The sequence below is a fragment of the Dermacentor silvarum genome, chromosome 8, assembly GCF_013339745.2.
Source record: "Dermacentor silvarum isolate Dsil-2018 chromosome 8, BIME_Dsil_1.4, whole genome shotgun sequence".
NCBI classification, from domain to species: Eukaryota; Metazoa; Arthropoda; class Arachnida; order Ixodida; family Ixodidae; genus Dermacentor; species Dermacentor silvarum.
This window is the reverse complement of record NC_051161.1, coordinates 45,467,527-45,482,062: the sequence shown is the minus strand read 5'-3', so window position 1 is coordinate 45,482,062 and position 14,536 is coordinate 45,467,527. Positions and strand designations below refer to the sequence as shown.

Below are 14,536 nucleotides of genomic sequence, written 5' to 3'. Positions count from 1 at the left end.
TTATGGTCTGATGACACTGCTGATCAACCCTTTAGGATCTTTGATAAACTCTTCTCTGGTTTATGATATGCTAATTATTTCTGCTTATCATGCACAATGTGGATATATCTTTGCTGAAGTGGTTATTACGCACCAATTGCATTATAGCCCACCCGTTACACAATAGCAGAACGAGTGCAGTTCGATGCGCAAAGGGCACTATTAAACACCACACATACGGATAATTTGTCATTATAGGTGTTTCTATCGCATAATGCAACAGAGCTTACCTTTTAGTGACACATACCGTGCACTGGTTTATCAGGATTATCAAGTTTATCAGGCCATCGAGCACACTGGCTCCAAGATCGGCCCGCGTCGAGTTTTCCATCGAAATCACCATGGGGCGTTTCATGCTGCATAAACGTAGAAGCAAGAAGACACGCAGTCACACCAGGTCTAATTTTATGCATAAGCCCTCTCGAAATTAGTGTTATCATTTAGTTGCCCAATGCTTTGTTGAGAATGTTTGCCTTTAACCCTGTTGGTATTTTGTTAGGTGTACTTTTCAATCAGTCCAGTGTGGCCAATCCCCCTAGTGAGCAAGAGCCATGTTTTGAGACAACAACAACAACAACAACCATTGCGCACCTCATTGCCCCACACCCCTGTTTACCACCACGGTTCTCTAGCGGGCCATCGACAACGTTGGATTCTGTTGGATATAAACTGGATTCAAATTGGCATTCTTATTTACTCCCTTTCTGGCTATATGGTTACTTTTTTTTTCTATTACAATTACTAATGCCTCACAAGGACACGTTTAATATTTTCACTACGGCACACCCAAATTTGGTGCCGTGGTGTAGCCGGGCGCAATCATTTGACTTTGCCTGGGGTGCAAAAATACCTTACAAACGCTGCTGGCAGATCACCAACGACAGCCGGGCCGGTATAATGTAGGAATTCCCTTCGGCTGATTCTTTGATTCTATTTCTTTGTTATCATCCGCCGCTCTATCGCGAACCACTGAGGAAGCGCGAAAAGGATTAGCATTGGAAAGGAATCGCTTCATTAGGCCGGCCGTGTTGACGGCCCTATACAATGATATTGCATTAGAAGAAGAGAGACGGCAGTAAAGCTAACGACAGACACACACGCCCACGTGTATAAAAGGGGAAAAAAATGAGGAAGAGGCTCGTTGAAACGGAGGCAACCCAAGAAAGAGAACTGCCGTCGCCACGTCTGAAGGGAATCTCCCGCGTGAGCCAGAAGACGTTACGAGTCTTGCGCATTAAAATACATTCGTGGACGACGGAGGTTCTGCCCAACGTCGCGACGTTTTCGTCGCCGCTCATGAAAAGCTGGCATAGCTTCACCGAGCCGCATACGTACTCAAGCCAAGTGACGCTAAAGCGAATGTCGCCGTAGGTGAACGCTCGCCAAAGCTGGCGTGACGTCTGAAGCCAGGTTCGCTCCGCTCACTGCGTTCCGCGGCATTTGCGATGAGTCAGATTTGCGGCAAACCGAGAGCAGAAAGTTATTGAAATAGTGGACCTAAAGTTAGGCGCTTGCTATATCCGCCCTGCGTATGTAAAGGAATCCGAGCAGAGACTTGGATTCTGCGCATGCGCATAACCTGTGAAGCAATTTCTCGCACACGTTAGCGCTATAGAAAGAGAGATCTGATTCAATGGAACGCTGAGAGGTCGGCCTGCAACCAGTGTGCTCTAGCCGGTTACTATGCACAGGGAGATAAGGGAATGGGAGAGAAAAGGGGGATGGTGAGGACAGATTAGAGAGATGCTGGATGCATGATATTGAAGCACTGCTAATGGCAGGGGCCCACATCTATGTGGAAATGTTTCTGTAACCCTGTAATGCTCCACACTAACTCCAACCCACCTATCCTTCTCCCCCCCCCCTCTCCCTCGTCGGCTCCAAGCTCCCGTTTTCGCCGCTTTGTTAACTGTACTCAGTGCTGTGAGAGAGAGAGAGAGAGAGAAAGAAAAGAAAAAACAAATTCAATCAGCCGTACCGTAAACACTAAATCCTGAACGTAACCTGTAGACAGATGCAGCGAAGAAGAAGAGCAATGTGCCATTAGAGCGGAGGCAATATCCGAGATTTCGGCGAAGTTGCGAGGCATGCGTTCCCCCGCAAACAAAAGGAATTTGATCCCGAGCGAGGTTACACGAATCCGCCGCGGTTCTTTCTCCCCCTTTTGCTTCGATCAGGCTCTCTTTGGAGCGTAAAAGGGGCTCGTTAACGTGTTTAAGCTGGTGGAACAGATCTATATATTTGCACGCTTACTTGAATTACTCGCAGCCAATGGCATGTCTGAAGCGTTGAAATCCCGCTTTTTGCGAAGAGTGTTACGCACGATGTAGCGTTCAAAGGGCGGTGGCTTGCCTACATACATAAAGCGTAAACAAATATGAACTGATGGAAACAGGGAGTCAAAGGAAATTGTGCAGAAACGCAGAAGTCAGTTGCTGCGTGTATAGCCTGAATCAGGGCAGTTATTTTGGGATCGGTCAAAGGTTCAAGTGCACTGACTCCCAAACAGCCTACCAAGTATCTTGCCATATACATGCATGTAGGAGTGTCGCGATAGCTATCCCCGAAGAAGGAGCAGAACAGTGGTGGTCGCATGCTTGGGAATAATACCCATAACTTGTTACATTTCAGAAAAACGTTGAAGCAATCTGTCCTTCACCATTTCGAGGTCGTGCCGCACGGATACTTATACTGTTTGTTATCATCGGCGACTTACACGCCGCGACTTACACGCCAGCATGCATGCTCCGATAACCGTTGTTCATCGATTCTATGAGAAATAAACAAAACTTGGACTGCGTCCGCTGCTCCACTGTACTCGTGTAAACGGCGAGGGAGTAGCTGACCTAGCACAGACATAATCCTCGGCCATAACCATGAAATCAACCGTGTACGTTTTGCAATGTATTACGAAGTCGAATCGGTGACCACCAAGCAGTACTTCGCGTCGTTGAATATAAGCTCATTCAGCATGGCACACAGGTTTCGATAGAATAATGAGTGTATAGTTACATTCGACTATCTAAACTGGACTGTCGCATCTGTTATATCTGACACATACACACATATACATTGTAGTATACGTAATAGTAAGCACGATGCCGGAGGACACTGGCCCGGCTACTGCCAGCACTTTAATTCGTGAGTAGGACAGAGAAATCGCCGGAGTTTTTCCTTTCTTTTCTGCACATAACGGCTACTCTTGAACCACATATCGTCTACTTTCATTCGGGCGTCACGCTAAAACTGTCAATTCATCCGTTCCAGCAGGCGGCGCACGCAGCAACTGCCTGTATTTGCTCCCAATCACCGGGAAACTACAGTGTAACACCCGGAAGCGAGTTTTTATTCAAGCCATTCCACTCCTCGGTAAGCCCATTCGCCAACCCTACTCCACTTTACTTCGTCATATCGAGCGTTGTTGTCAGTGGCGCGAACTCAAGAGGGCGTGCGTGTGTACGTGGTACAGGCGGCGCCGCTACGGCTGATGCCTATAGTTACGGCTGGTTTCCAGCCACCTCCGCACTCTCACGGCGCTTTTTAACAACCGCGCACGCACGCACGCGTCCCAGTGAGGGGCGTGATGGCGTCAATCACGTTCTCGTGATATCGCGTGGGTAGTACGGTCTCAGTGTGCACAGCACGGCCACTCAGCGCAGCTGGCGCCGTGATCGAGTATAACGCGTGAGCGTGCGCGCGCAGAAAGAGCCGCGCCTGAAAAAAACGCCGTGCCGTTCGAAGGAAAGATCGTTCGCACGACGAGCGTGTAAAGCGAGACCGTTTTTCTCTTGCGGTTCGCCGGGGGTTATTCGGAAAAAGCAATAATAAAGAAAGAAGGACAGGAACAGGTGCGGGGCACCCAGGTTGCCATCCAGCTCTGAACGGAGAGCTATAGACGCTTACTTTTGTCGCCACTGAGGAGCCACTCAACGGACTATGCAAAGAAAGAAAATATATAGCAGTGAAACTTGGGCCGGTTGGTTGCGATCCACACTGTGAACGGAGCTCTGCACAGTTTACGACAGGGCGTGGCCAGCAGACATCACGCTTTCTTGCATCGCGTGCGAAGAAACGCAACTTCCAACATGCCCCTATACACTGTGGTATATCCATCTGTGCAGCTCTTTCTCGTGTACTATCCACAATGTCATGAACAGTGAGTCCGTTTGCAGCTGAGACACTTGGATAGAAGAGCTTTTTTTGTTTCTGTGAGGAAAATACTTATTCGATTGTCATGCCCCGCTAAACGTAAACGTGATTTGACAGATGCACGAATTACCTTATGGACAGCATTCTAACCAATTTGATATGTAGTTTTTTGCGAACTCTACTTATACTGAGTGTTACCTTTCAGGACTACTCGAACAATCTCATTCGTGTGGGCCAGTATATTAGTCTTTTTCTTTCACAATGCGCAAGAACTTCTATTACTTAACGCGGGTGTAAACGGACTGCTTTTGCTGGCTGGCTTTATATTTGTATTGTTTACGTTTAAGTTTTAGTTTTCTTTATACTGCTCAGTATGTATAAGTGTTCATGATATGTGTGTGCGTGTTATAAGGAGAAAGATGTCTCAGTTCCTTAGCTTTCTATTGCAACATCCGGCTCAGGTAGCCTACTTTGTCGTTTGCCTGCAGTAAAGCTCCCGGCTTTGCGTCGCCATTATTATAACAAAAATGCTTACGCACGCGAAAGAGCAGAGGGCTTGATTAAATATGTACGATCGACGAATCCAGACGAAGGGCTAGTGAAAGTGTACGGCGCGTCACACGTCATCCGCGTCCTCATTCAAAAATAATTAACGCTTGCGAACTATACGTCGGATCTATAGCGCCGAGAGGGCAGTTTTCTCTCTACGCGCGAGCGATTGTGATTGAAAACTTCTCCTGTCGTCGTTGACCCAATTACTGCCCTACGTAGGCGACTGCAGATGTAATTAAAACTGCTTTGCTCGTGCTGTGGTCATTTAACACTTTTATTTTTAGATTCCTCTCGATCGATGTGTGGTGCGTGCGGGTTCCGGTCTGAACAAACTCGCTACACGAACTTCATAAAAGAGGAATGCATGAATGAAAAAGAAAAATAGAGAGACTGATAGAGAAATAGAGAAAAAAGTGAGGCGATAACCTCGACTGCCGATTGTACTGTGTTCGAATGACGTTTACATTGCGTACATTCTCTAGCAAGCTACGTGTGTTAGGACGTTACAAAAGTGGCCGAATGGAGCAGCGAGCTTGGCAGCTTTCTCAACAATACTTAAAGAAGAAAGAAAGAAAGAAAGAAAGAAAGAAAGAAGAAAGAAAGAAAGAAAGAAAGAAAGAAAGAAAGAAAGAAAGAAAGAAAGAAGCGTTGATTCTTTGGAGGCTGCTTGGCATGAGTTGTTGCTGCCAGATTGCTGGAATGCTTATCGCATTAATATCGACAGTAATCGTTAGGTTCGTTCTGCCGGAAGCTTTTACTCCCCAAATACAAAACAAAGGGAGTAATGGCGATTCCTTATGTGAGAGAAACTGTTTTTCAGATATTTCACTTCATTTTTTTTTTTTCTCAGAGTTCTTGTGATCCGCGATGGGAATACATTCATGCACCCTTTTTCGGCGCAAGCTGAGTGGACGCACTCTTACGACAGAGTGAACACAAAGTTTTGTGGAGTCAAATATAAGAAATTATTCTCTGAAATGAATTTAAATATGACAAATGCTTTCGAAAATGGACTTTGAGATACTCTCGAGATTGCGGTTAAATGTGGGAAATATTCTCAAAATTGGAGTTAGCTATTGGAAGTACTCCCAAAAATTTAGATGAGTAATGACAGAATATTTTCAACTCCTCCTAGACATCTAAACGCTAGAAAGAATACTAGTAAGACGGAGAGCACCCTGAATAATTTAATGTGATAGCTTTTCTACAGCCAGTTTCGGTTTCATTTCCCAGGAAGTCACTGTGCGGTGACGTTATGACGCAGAAGTTGGTCACGTGGGAGCAAGACATCGCGACGTTTTCACACACGCTTCGACTCGCTTTGTCGCTTCATATGCTGCTACTCGTTATGAAGGCCGATGTAGCAGTATAACAGACAACCGGCCGAGCCGGAGCGAGTCACAGAAGGACGCTATATCTGCTCCCACGTGACCACCTCATGCGTCATGACGTCACGAAAGAGGGGAAATGAAACTGAAACTGGCTGTAGAGAAGCTATTATGTGAAATTATTGAGGGCCATGTGGGGCTTGTCGGTATTTCTTTCCAATGTCTACAGGGGAGGGATTCTGTAAGAGTCCACCTGGTGGACATGTCCATTTCGTCTATTGTTGAAGTTCTGATTGGCTGGGCTGGGATGCGTTTAGCATGCGCCACGCGCCGCAGCGAATGAGCACTTCAGCAGCAGACGAAATGGACATGTCGACCAGGTGGACTCTTACAGAATCCCTCCCCTAGATCCCGCACTTTCATTTCATTTACGTTCATTTAAATGCCCAAGAATGAAAAGTCGTATATATGATGTTAGTACGCTATTAAGTATAGGATATATCCTCAAGTAGGGTGCAATATGAGAAAGACTCTCTCAAAAAACGGAGTTCTATACGTGAAATACTGTAATAATGAAATGAAATATGGGAAATGTTGTTACAAATAAAGTTCAGTGTGGTAAATACCATCAGAAATGGGGTTCAATGTGAGAAACACACTAAAAATAGAGTTAAATACGGGAAATGTTGTAAGGAAGGGTGGAAAACATGGGAAATATTCTAAAAAGTTGAGTCGGATTTGATCAATACTCTTAGAAAATGAAGTTAGGTGAAGAAAGTGCACTCGGAAACAGAGTTCAATATGTGTAAAAACTGAAAATAGTCTCAAGAATGGAGTTCTCATGTAGTCTCAAATGGAATACTTTCGAAAAGGAAATTAAATCTGGTAAATACTTTAAAATTAACATATGTATGACAAATGCTATCAAAGACGGGGTTATGTAACAATAATAGTTTCAGAAATTGTTTTAAATGTGGCAAATACTCGCAAAACTTAAGTTATCTATGGAAAATATATATTCTCAAAAATGTAAGTTCAATAGGTGAAAAACTTGCATAGATGGAATTAACAATAGAAATGAAGTTCAATATGAGAAAAACTCCAGAAAATTGAGTACAATATGGAAAGTACTATAAGAAAAAAAAAAGAAAAAAAAATTTAAAAAAACGGGATCGATGGGAAATACTTTCAGAAAATCAAGATAAATATGAAAAATGCTTTAAAAGTTTCGTTTAATATGAGAAATACTTTTACGAATGAAGTTTAATACAAAAATAATCTCAGAAATGACCTTCAATATGCCAAATACTCTAAAAACTGAGCAGAGAACCAGCGCAATATTCACTCTGCTTTTCCTCGAAGATCATTCGCCTCGTGTGTATCGAACGCGCTTGACGTCTGAAGGCCATATTTTCTAACACGGGAAAGCCGTCAGTCACGTAACTATTGCCACTATTGCGCTCTATTGGCTCTACGCCACTATTGCGTTCTTTCGCTTTTCTTCAAACTATTTTTTTTTAATTAACTCGGCAGGTCGAAGCAGACGTCACTTTAACCAGAATATACCTCATTACCTTCGAAGGGCACTCTGCCATGTAATACGAATGCGCCCACGTAGGGATTTGCATCGCCCTCTCTATACACGGTGGCCTACGTCACCAACGGTGACACGTGATCCTATATAGAAGCCTAGTGTACACGTACTGTACACGCTCGCGTCGCTGCGTGGCCTCGTCGAAGCGCATGCGCGTCAAGCGCCTCACGTTACTCGTCTCTGCGGTCTCGCCGTGCGTTATTTTCTTCGTCTATTCATTCGCCATCGTAACGCAGTTCCCCGACTCCTCGCATCCAAGCTCGCCGACTCGCGTTATCGCGTTCCGCACGTCATCTGCAGTCCGTCGGTGCTCATTTGAACCGCGCGCTGGGCTATATGCGTAGGCGGAGGTTGTACTAAATGTACCTCTCGCCTACACGCATCGCGTCCGCGACTGACGTGAATCTTCGAGAAGAGGCGTGCGGCTGCAGTCTCATTTGGCCCGTCGGCCCACGCATCGCCGGTTGATGTGTGAACACCTGCGTGGCACTGCGTCTCCTGTGAAATAGGAGCGTGCGTGCGACTGTGTGCGTGTGTCTGTTACGCTATAAAAACAAGTGTCGCAAAGAGAACTGCCCACAGGAAGGGCGATACTGACGTACTCTGGCCTAAGAGGTCATTGCTTCCAATCGGAAGATTGTACAGTTGCTCCGTATAGTATATGAGTGCTAGAATTTGTGCCCACCAATAGGAAGCTTTAGAAGTAGTGCATCTAAGTGTAACTGCTCAATTAAAGCCCCGTGCCCTGCACGCGTTATTTTGTAATAATTTTTTTGAGTTCTTTTGCACGCCATCGGTTTGCGTCCCCTAACTATGGTTGTGCAAAACCTAAAACTCCCCTAATAGTTAATCGCTTCTGCATCTGTGTGCGTCTGCGTGCGTGTGTTCTTTCTTTTGTCTACAAATTATTTCCACTGATCACCGTTTACTCACCTCACATCGACATCGTCCCATCGCCACCATATCATAACTGCCTTATCCTCGCTAGCATCATTCACCGCTATCACGCCGCCTTATTCGAGGCCTTTCTGCGGTTTCAGCACACCAACTCTGTGTGGACGAGCGGTGCTCCCGCTATTGCTGGCTATTTCGAGATCCAAATATTTCTCCTTCCCACTTGCGTCGTTGAAACGAGAATGCATTGAATAACTCCGTGCTCAACGTTAGTGCGCGGACCCGATGGCATTGCTAATAACGCTTACAGCGATAGCTTATCCTCGCCGTTTAAGCTCACCGTATAGCTCACTACTTTTATTCCGCTCACTGTTTCGAAATGAACTCTTGCAGCGTGCAAGCTTCGATAGCTCGTTATGAGCACGGAGTGTTTTGCTTTTACTGTTTTTACCAAGGGCCAGAGGCCTTATGTCGATAGAAGGTCCACCGAGACATCGTGAAATTCCTTGCATGCAGTCACGGAACTTCACTATATCACCCTGCACTCCTCCGCTTGCGTGCTGAATGCGGTCTGCTGTACTTTCTATTTTCTTTCCTTTGTTATCCCTCTCTCTCTCTCTCTATCTTCGCCAAAGAGTTAAGCATGACTTCTCTTTTAGGAAACAATCGCCCGATTGCGTTTTTTCCCTCACATTTCGTTCTGTTCGCACGTTCCATCTTATGCAACGACTCGCAGTACACAATGAAGTGTGAGAACGTACGTCCTTGCAAAGGTTACTGTGGTCAGAGTGCCGCGCGGCAACACTAAAACGCAATGTATCAAGCAAAATAGCAAAAAAAAAAGCAACTGGTCGACGATGAGGGGGCGGGGGAGTGTTCGCGTATGCATATATATATGTACTATATATGCCGACACAACTTCTATCTCGCGAGCGCGCTCCACCGCCTTGGTTGGAAGTGTCCCGCGCCCAAACGTGCTCCTTACGAAACGAGCCCATTTTCCTCACGGCTATGTATAACTCTGTCATACGCGGCAGCTCGCCGCCCACGACGACGCCGTAGAAGCCAGGCGTTTTCGACTCTTTTCTGCATCATACCATGCTAATGCGAATTTAAGCAGACTTTATTTATTTATTTATTTATTTATTTATTTATTTATTTATTTATTTATTTATTTATTTATTTATTTATTTATTTATTTATTTATTTATTTATTTATTTTCGCGGACCTCCAAACTACGAAGAAGTTCTCATACTCAAAGACGCACACTATGACGTCCATCTATATACTTTCCTAATAGAAATTTAACAATCATTTCATTAGACGTTGACTGTTGAGCTAGCGGAGAATGCTTCTTAAACCGACAGAGAGAGAGAGAGAGAGAGAGATAGATAGATAGATAGATAGATAGATAGATAGATAGATAGATAGATAGATAGATAGATAGATAGATAGATAGATAGATAGATAGATAGATAGATAGATAGATAGATAGATAGATAGATAGATAGATAGATAGATAGATAGATAGATAGATAGATAGATAGATAGATAGATAGATAGATAGATAGATAGATAGATAGATAGATAGATAGATAGAAATGTTGCAGTGCCTCAGAATAAGCAGGACACGTGACACGATTCCGCGCGCGATCCCAAAACCGTGCGAGTACGCCGTATACCTAGCGAATTGCCACAGGCTCCAACACTCGGATGATCCGAATCATGTTCTGGAATAATGTAGTCGAAAAAAAGCTGCGGAAGAAGGGGCTTGTTTAGAATCGAGGGGTGCTTATATTCGCGTCGTTACCGTACATGACGCTGCCCCCGGTTCGAGGCCAGGGCGAAGTGCGCGGTGCACCCCGATGAAGGAAATTGCTTTGCGCACTCGCCCACGAGGCTTGCTCCATGGCTATACGGGCTTCACCACAGAACACGGAGCAAACCACCGCAGCTCATCGGCTCTCTCGGGCTTCTATTTTTTTTTTTTTCTCTTTTTTCTTTTTTTTTTTCTTTTTTGAACACCAGCGTCTGCGTGTTGTTACGGGAAAAGAAGATAACAAGAGGCCTGCTATGGACGATCGAGCTTAGGGCTTTGCCACCACGTCGTCGTGTTGACGCGTAGCTCCAGTGAAGCCGAACTTGAGGATAGGGGGGGAAAAAAGGGAAAGGGGGGGGGGGGGCAAGAGGCTGTTGTAGATCGCTCACAACTTTCCTCGTGCAAGCAGGCTAAGGGAACAGAAAAACAAGATGACGTTTTATAGGTCCTCTATACTATAGAGCAGAGTGAGGCCTCGCGCGGCCCATCATCGGCCGGCGCCTCCCCCCCCCCCTCCCCTCCCCCTCTCCCTGTATGTAGTAGTATAGAGCATGGCCTGAAATTGCGATCGCCTCGGCCGGAGAGCGTGTCCGGATTGAGAAGCCGATTGGGGCGGATCTAAAATTCCATCGGCTTTATACATACGGGCAGGCGAGACGGACGGCTTTGATGTTTCAATAAGGATGTTCTGTCAGCCCACGCGAAATAGCGAGAGAGCGAGAAGAAAAAAAAATGGGCCAGAGTTTTTTTGAGAGGCAGCGTCGCTCGGAGAGCTCGAGAGTATGACGCGCGTGGCAAACAGCACTTCCCGTTTCCCTCGGCTGTCGTACTTGATTCGCTTATAGTTTATTGCGGGCGGGAGAAGGTCAACTCATATGAAACAAAAATGAAATGAGATGTATGGGGCTGGATCGGCGAAAAGCGTTGGATGCGGTAAGAAGTGGGAGCGTAGCGCATCGCAGGGGAGCCGCAGTGATATCGAGAACCACATGAACGACGTATTAATGCACAATTGACGGATGGTGCCATTTCTTTAGTTTTTGCATTGAGTGCCACGTTGAGATGCCTCAGAATGAGCTTAAGTCTTTCTGTCATCAGATCTTAAGATACAATTTTGATCTTTGAATACAGAACAAACAAAATCATACGGGGCTGAAAAAGTTCTCTCAGAAGCAACACACATTTGCGTTGTCAACTGTATTACACGCCAATACTACATTTCTAACTTATACATTCAACCTGCGACTCCCCTGTAATACACTACGCAAGTGACACCCCCCTTCTTACCGCATCTCCAGTATTTCCTACCCCGACAGCGCCGCATACATTCGAAGTGGAGGGCACAACGAAGATAAGCCGGGAAAGCTAACTGCAAATCAGAAGAATGGCCTGCACTATCCTACGCACACACTGTCAAGTAGTACCAGCGTGCTGCTCCTACTCTGACATTCACTACACATGCTGATGATATATCAGTTGCAGATCGACAAGGTCATATTCGCACTATACGGTCATTAGTGGACGTCATCAGTGTACTATTAAACAACCAGCACACTACGTCTGCTCAAAGTGCGATGTACGTACAGAACAGGACACTCTGAGTGAAGTGCTGTCATCCCTTGAGTATGGGAACGCTCCACAAGTTATCATCATTTCGTGCACATAGGAAGAGAAAGGAAGGAATCCAAAATCCAAAACTGGCGTCACTGATTATCAGCACAGAATATCATGCGTTTCGTTCGAATAACTGTCTGTGCGAATGATTAGACACTTCAGTGTATTTTTGATTTCGTGCTTGCGTTGTGGTCTCCTTGATAGTCTTGTTGTCTCTCTCTTCCTGTACCTTTTATCCTCCCCCAGTTCAGGGTAGCAAACCGGATATTGCGATCTGGTTAACTTCCCTACCTTTCCTTTATTCACCCTCTTTCTTTACAACGTAAAATCGTTCATTCAAAGCGATTTTGCTAGGAGGCAACAAAAGATTCAGGTTGAAAGCCTTCGCGCATACATTTCAATTAAGCTTTCAATAGCTTCAAATCTAAAGCACGTTTGGAGCTGGTAATATGGCGTGCCACGTAGGTACAACAAGCCGGGAATTACAGGGTCAATTGTGACACTGCATATCAGACATTCTGAGTACAGTGTCAGCGCTTCGAAAAGGGACTTAAAAACGTTGGCACTTAATCATCGTGGGAATGAATTCAAACGCGACATTATCATTCTAATACGCGCGGTAACTCAGTGGAATAGCGGTTTGCTGCGTGAGCACAATACGTGTTCGGTTCTAGATTAAAGAGGCCACATTCCGGTGGCGCCGTCATGCAAAGATGTAATCAACTAGTTTAGTTGCACGTTAAAGTGGTTATACATTAAAGGGACAGTCAACCACTCAGAGCATGAATCGAGATAACGCCGCTGATGGAAAGATTGCCTATCGTACTGGTCAAAACAAGCCATGTATTTCTCATTGAACGTGAATTTATATTTTTAATTCTTCACTAAACGTCGCCAAACATGACCTTTGGTGCCCCACGCGGCAAAAACATTAAGATGCATAAGAAGTCTTTCACGTGACATTCTGTTAGTGTACGCGGTTCTGCATGGTATTTTTATTAACATTAAAATTCAGTACACTTTTTTTCTGTTATAAGCTTTTTCCAACTTACAATGTGCAGGTAGGCCTTCGTTTGTAGTGAGTAGAAAAGTGGCGCTGCCTTTGCCTTCATTTTTGATGACTTGGCTTGGCTCGTCTATCGACAGAATAGCGACGACGGGGGCCAGCCAGCCATGGCGTAGGCGTGTACTCGGGGAAAAACGCGGTAGAATTATAAGAAAGGTCTGTACGACAACGCAAACTTATTGTACCAGCTTTTTATTTTCAAAAGTGGTTTTAAAAGGTCAAAATGCAGGTGATTAACCACACTTTCACCCACCCCTGTGAAAGCAGAACGATGGGCGACTTTCACAATTCGCGAGGAGGGCTATCGGCATCGTTCTCCCTTCTCAGCGTTGCTGGAGGAGGGACTTACTTTTTTAGAGGCGCTGCTCAGATCGAAAAATTCTGCTTATAAAATATCCACGCACTTTTCGAAGTAACCGTTGAAGGTGCAAACACTATCGAGGGTGAGCCTTTCGTTGCGCCATAAAAAAACTAGGTCCTTAAAGATCGATTGTCACTCCCTTTAAGTAGTTGAACTATTAGTAATCATAATTACTCCGGAGACGCCCCTCTGGTAGCCAATGTGTTGCCAGTCAGTCGGTCGGTTAGTACCAACCGAATTATTAATCAATTATTCAATCAATATCAGTAAGCCACCTGCATTCCATTCCGGTCACGGTAGTCCGGTTATCGTGATAGGTGCGCATAAAGACAACTTGGTGTCCTTGCTATCAGAAGCTACACGTCCACGACGAGGAACGATTCATCGTACTGAAAGAAAATATAAAAAGACGCGATCAACCAATCAGTTACCAAATTGTAGTAAATGACTTTCGATCCGCTTCGCATTTCTGCAGGTACGCACAAGAGCACCTATATGCGTCCTTGCTGTGAGAGCCTACATGTCCACGAGGAAAAAGAAAAGCAGACATCCGACTGAACGAAAGCTGAACAGTTGGCGCACCACGAACGGCGTGAGCGATTTGTGCTGCTTGCAAAATCAACGCGCTTATCTGTGGCGAGCGTCACCGCGCAGCATGAAGCAAGAAGTCGTGCGCGTCAGTTTGTGCATGATAGCGCATTCTCGCACATGTGTCTCACGCTGAATCCGGCACATAAAAACAAAAAAACAAAAAAACGAGTGACTCGATCCCCTGACACCGAGTCGTCTGACTGCTGTCGCCATCATGCGGATACCCTCACGTTAATGTGACAGCATCGGTTCAGTCAAGGCTCATTTACACTAGGCCGACAAAACACCGATTTTGGTCCGCCGATTGTTGGCGATAGCAGTTTACAGGACGGAAAACGTTGTGACCAACGGTTTTAAAGGAAGGAAAACGCTGTCGCCAACAGTCGGCAGACCAAAATAGGTGTCGTGTCGGCCTAGTGTGAATGAGCCTTCAGCAACACAGTGTCGCATTCGTCATGCGTTATAGACATATGATCGGTTGCAGTGATACTAGACCAAATTGTGAATACTCAAGGTACCAGAAACACT

At 45.3% G+C, this 14,536-nt stretch overlaps 1 long non-coding RNA gene across 1 annotated transcript in view; it reads right to left on the bottom strand.

Annotated features, from left to right (window-relative positions):
- LOC125947328 (uncharacterized) overlaps window positions 1-14,536 on the bottom strand; it is a 161,053-nt gene that overhangs the window by 18,136 nt on the left and 128,381 nt on the right. Inside the window, exon 3 of the long non-coding RNA XR_007468188.1 lies at window positions 270-395. This is a non-coding gene — a long non-coding RNA (uncharacterized LOC125947328). The remainder of the gene's footprint in view (window positions 1-269; window positions 396-14,536) is intronic.